The sequence below is a fragment of the Alligator mississippiensis genome, chromosome 6 (genome assembly GCF_030867095.1).
Source record: "Alligator mississippiensis isolate rAllMis1 chromosome 6, rAllMis1, whole genome shotgun sequence".
In the NCBI taxonomy this organism is placed as follows: domain Eukaryota; kingdom Metazoa; phylum Chordata; order Crocodylia; family Alligatoridae; genus Alligator; species Alligator mississippiensis.
Genome location: NC_081829.1, coordinates 56,493,541 through 56,499,540, shown reverse-complemented (window position 1 = coordinate 56,499,540; position 6,000 = coordinate 56,493,541).

Below are 6,000 nucleotides of genomic sequence, written 5' to 3'. Positions count from 1 at the left end.
GGGAGGAGGGTTAAACCTAGGTTCCTCCAAGTACAGAGCTGCCCTGCTGCTACACTTACTAAAGCTGACTGCTGGCTGCGAATGTGGACTACAATCCCAGAGACACCTGGAAGCAGGAAGAGGAAGTGATGAGCAACCTGGGAGAGTCTTGCTGCTGTGAGCAAATCCCAGAGACCTTGGGGGCAGCAGGAAGGGGAAGCAAGCACACAACTCATGGGGGCTACATGCCAGACAGCCATGCTCTAGTGCCTCCCCCCCCCAGCTTCTGGCCTGAGCTAATGTAGGCATGTGGCTGCATTTCCTGAATCAAAAGTAAATGTGTGTCCAGTTGTTTTTCAGTTTAATCTCTGCAGTTTAGGCTAACCTACAAAGACTGAATCAATTAAGCCTTGGGCTTTTGGACTGTCTGTACTTAGCCCCTAGGACCAGATCTTCAGCAGATGTAAATCAACATAGCATCACTGAATTCAGTGAAGCTATGTCAATTTAGGTGCTAAATCTTATAAAACTAGAATGTAAAAATATTTACTTGTAGGATTTTAAAGGAACTTGGTTTCCATACTAATAAATGCAGGATAGAGAGACAGGCAGGCAGGCAGACATCCACTTCAGCCCTGCTACGGTCTTGGATTGTTCATGTTAACTGCTTTTGTGGTTTGAATTCATTGTTGTGTTTGTACAATGATTCTCCTGCCTCCTCAAAACACAGCTCTTTAATTCTACTGGAATGACAAGCAGCCATTCCTAAGCAAAGTTTGGTTTCCCCAAGTGAATTGGTGTTTTGTTCTTACCCTTCCTGCTGCAAAAGTGAAAACGTCATTGAGTTCAGCTGGATATCCTACAGATGTGTTCATGGCTGGGAAGGATTTGCAATTCATGTAATTTAAAATCTCTTCAGATATTATGAGATGAAAACACTGCCAACCTGTAAGCAACGACGGTGGGGAAAACAAGATGTAAATCATAATGCAAAGTCTGAAAAGAAATTGGAACACATTTCCATTTAGAAAAATCAAGTATAAATTTTTGCTAACAAGTAAGAAGCAGGGTTCTAAATCTCAAGTAAGAGACTAAGAGTCTGCAACATAACTTCTCAGAACATTGCACTGCTTCTTTCAAAGAAGACTTGGCTCCAGCCCCCCAAGTAAGACAGTGAAGGAGATGTATAAAAAGACTCTGATATTTGTTCAAACTCTAGCTACTTGTGCAAGAAACTAGGAAATCAGTTTATCTGCCACACCCCTCCTCCACCCCCGGATGCTGCTGCAGCTATTCAAGATGCACAAGAGTCTTCTTCCCCAGTGAACCCAAGATGAACCCAAGTTGCCAACATGACCTTTGTGGGATCTGCCCCTTCATTAAGAGAGGCCATATCATCTCTGAACCAAATAACTTGGATTAGAACATCCAAGGTTCATTCACCTGCAACTCTACCAATGTCATATGCATCAGTACCCACTTACAGTGCCCCTCTGGTGTCTACAATGGACAGACGGGGTGACCCCTGTGTGTAAGAATGAATGAACTCTGATCTCAAATAGTTCCAGAAAGGCACACAGACCTATGGCAGAACAATTTAACCTCCCTGGATGCTCCATTGCTGACCTCAGGGCAGCTCTTCTTAGACTGCAAAACTTTAAAAACCAACTTAAACAGGGAATTACAGACCAAGAAATCATCCACAGACTGGATTGTGTTAAGCGTGGTCTCGAGAGGGACTATGGATTCTTCTCCTATTACCTGGATTAGCTTTTGTCACCCTTTTGCCCCTATGGGCCAGCCTGCCAACAGACAGCACCCCAGCCACTGTGCTAAATATATGGAACTGAAAAAGGAACTGGATTTTGGGCAGGATTATACCCAGAAATCCTTCATAGGCCACCCCAGAACATGTCTCTGTGCCACGGGAGGACTCTCCTGGACATTTCTGACAATGAGACTGGCTCGGCCCAAAGGGCCGTTTGGTTATGCCAGGCTGTGAAAAGACAGTACCCCAGCCACTGTGCTAAGTACATGGACATGAATAAGGAACTGGTTTTTGGGCTGGGATTATACCCAGAAATCCTTTTTAGGCCACCCCAGAACATGTCTCTGTGCCACCGGGGGATGCTCCTGCACATCTCTGACCAGAAAGTTGCCCAGCCCAAAGCACCCTTTGGCCGTGCCAGGGTGCCAACTGACAGCACTCCAACAAGTGTGCTAAATTTCTGGACCTGAATAAGGAACTGGATTTGGGGCTGGGATTATAGCTATAAATCCTTCTTGGGCCACCTCAGAACACATCTCTGTGCCACTGGGGGACTTTCCTGGACATCTCTGACCAGAGAGTTGCCCGGCCCAAAGCGCAGTTTGGCCATGCCAGGCTGCCAACTGATATCACCCTAGCTACTGTGCTAAGTATATGGACCCGAATAAGGAACCAGATTTTGGGCTGGGATTATTGCTAGAAATCCTTTTTGCACCCCCACCCTCCAGCATACCTCTGTGCACCTGGGGGACTCTCCTGGACATCTTTGACAGGAGGTTTGCCTGACCCAAAGCGCAGCTTGGCTAGGACAGGCTGCCAACTGACAGCCCTCTATTCCTACTGTATAAAGTGTATAGGATGGAATCTGGGATTACAGATTAAAATCCTTTCAAGGCAACCTGACACCATGCCTGTGTGCTACTGGGGACTCTCCTGGACATTTCTGACCAGAGCCTTGCCTGGCCCAAAACATGGCTTGGCTGTTCCAGACTGCCAACTGTACTAAATATAAGCTGCTTAGTACAGCTGCCAATGTACTAGGTATATAAACTTAAATAAGGAACTGGCTTCTGGGCTGGGATTATAGCTAGAAATCCTCCTTGGGCCACCCCATGGCATGCCCCTCTGCCACTGGGGCACTCTCCTGGACATCTCTGATGAGAGACTGGCCCGGCCCAAAGTGCCCTGTGGCCATGCCAGGGTGCCAACTGACAGCACCACAGCCACTGTGCTAAATTTCTGGACCTGAATAAGGCTCTTGTTTATATAGGCAGCCAGATCTCTAAAATGGCTACTGTAATCAAACATCTGCTGAGTGTTTAAGATAGCCCTTAAAGTGGCAGGCACCACTGGTGTCCTGCCACAATGTCATGCTGCTAACTGTAGCTAACTGTAGCCCACTGCACTAAGTATAATGGCTCAAATAAGGAATTTCTTTTGGGCTGGGATAAGCCATAGAAATTCTTCTTGGGCTACACCATGCCTCTGTGGTACTGGAGGACTCTTCTGGACACCCTTGACCGTGTTTTCATTTGGTCCAAAGAATGCTTTGGCCATGCCAGGCACCAATTTACTTGCCATTCACATGTGCTATTTACATTGCTACCAATAAGGAGCTGCCCTTCTGCTGGGTTCATGGGGCAAAACCATCACGGAATCATCCCAAAACATGTCCCCACTACCAACGAGGATCCTGAAGAAATCTGGGCATGTTTCTGTTCGACGCAATGCTAGCTTTTTGAGTGTCTGCCTGCCAGCTGACACCCAACATTTAAAACCTTTATGTGGCTGTTCCACCAGGGACTAGATGGCAGGACGAATGGCAACATGCAAAATTGGGGCAGAGGTCTGTCACTGGTGCCCCATGTGTGGTATTTTGCATGTGTCAGAGCAGACTTGATTACTTGAGTCTGCTGTCAGTCTGCTGAAGCATGCTAATTAGTGCACTTCAGCAGCCTCTGTGTCATGTGTATTCACTGTACCCATATTTCAAAATGGCAGGAGAAGTGCTTTAATTAAAGCTTTTCGAACCAATTTTGTTAAAGCATCCCCACTGCCATTTTGCAGCATGGGATGCTGAATACATGTGATGCTGAGGGTGTCCACACCTGAGGACAGGAGGGCAATCCAGGCAGATCTGGACAGACTCATGAAATGGGCGGACGAGAACCTGATGGTGTTCAACACCAAAAAATGCAAGGTTCTCCACATTGGGAGGAAAAACCTTCAGCATGCTTATAGGCTCAGTAGTGCTACGCTGGTTAGCACTACAGATGAAAGGGACTTGGGGGTCATGGTTGACCACAAGATGAACATGAGCCTTCAGTGTGATGCTGCGGCTAGTAAAGCGAGCAAAACGCTGGCTTGCATCCATAGATGCTTCTCAAGCAAATCCCGGGACGTCGTTCTCCCATTGTACTCAGCCTTGGTGAGGCTGCAGCTGGAGTACTGCGTCCAGTTTTGGGCTCCACAATTCAAAAAAGATGTGGAGAAGCTTGAGAGGGTGTGGAGGAGAGCCATGCGCATGATCAGAGGTCAGGAAAACAGACCTTATGAAGAGAGGTTGAGAGCCATGAGACTCTTCAACCTGGAAAGGTGCAGGTTCAGGGGTGATCCGATGGCCATCTATAAGTTTATCAGGATGCTCAACAGGATCTGGGGGAACATCTGTTCACCAGAGCGCCCCAAGGGATGACAAGATCGAACAATCACAAAATCCTCCATGACCGTTTCAGGCTGGACATAAGGAAGAACTTCTTTACTGTCCGAGCCCCCAAGGTTTGGAATAGACTGCTGCTGGAGGCGGTTCAAGCACCCACTTTGAACGCCTTCAAGACACATTTGGATGCTTTTCTTGCTGGGATCCTATGATCCCTACTGACTTCCTGCCCCTGGGGCAGGGGGCTGGACTCAATAATCTTCTGAGGTCCCTTCCAGCCCTAATGTCTACGAAATCTATGCTTTAATTACAGTGGCTCTCGGAGCCGCTCTATTTAAAGCACTGCTCTCCCCATCCCAGGACAGTGGCTAGGGTGCTGTTAGTTGGTACCCCGGCATAGCCAAGCCATGCTTTGGGCTGAGCAAGTCTCTGGTCAGAGATGTCCAGGACATCCCCTGGTGCCACAGAGGCATGGTGTGATGGGGCCCAAGAAGAGTTTCTAGCTATAATCCCAGCCCAAATTCCAGTTCATTATTCAGGTCCATATACTTAATGCATTGGCTTGGGTGCTGTCACTTGGCATCCTGGCATGTGCAAGATGCACTCTAGGCTGGTCAAGTCTGTTCTCAGCAATGTGAAGGAGAGTCCCCCAGTGCCACACAGGCATGGCGTGGGGTGGCCCAAGGATATCTATCTATAATCCCAGCTCAAATTCCAATTCATTATTCGGGTCCATATACTTAGCACAGTGGCAAGGCTGCTGTCAATTGGCAGCCTGGCACAGCCAAACTATGGGTACTAATGTGGGTACTAATGATGCGGCCAGGAGAACCCCCGATCACCTGATGGCAGACTACAGTGCCCTGGGCGGCGTGCTGAAGGAGTTCGGTGCACAGGTGGTTTTCTCTTCCATCCTACCAGTGACCGGACGCGGAAGACGGCATGAGAACTGCATCCAAGAGACGAACTGGCGGCTTCGGCAGTGATGTCTCGAGGCAGGCTTCGGCTTCCTGGACAACGACCTGCACATTACAACGAGGGACATGCTCAGCTGGGATGGGCTTCATCTGTCCCCCAAAGGTAAGCGTGTGTTTTCTTCTAGGTTGGCGGATCTCCTCCGGCAGGCTTTAAACTAGGCTTGTCGGGGGGAGGGGAAGATGAGGGCGGGGGAAGCTGTGGACCACCAAACCATGTGGCACCCACAAGGACAGCCCAGCCTGAAGAAAGAGAGCATTGGGAACCTGAAAGCCATGGGGAGGCCAGCACTACAGCACAGGTAAGAAACAAGAAGGTAAGAAACAAAGGGCCCCTTGGGACTCGGAGCAGGGGGGCAGCAAAGGCACCAGTCGCAGGGCTCAAGTGCCTATATACTAATGCTAGGAGCATGGGAAACAAGCAGGATGAACTAGCGCTCCTGCTTGCACTAAACACCTATGACTTAGTGGGGCTAACGGAAACCTGGTGGGATTCATCCCATGACTGGGCGGTACATATTGAGGGCTATAGATTGTACAGAAAGGACAGGGTGGGGAAGAAAGGGGGAGGGGTTGCACTTTATGTCAATGAGCAATATACATCAACCCTCATCAAGACG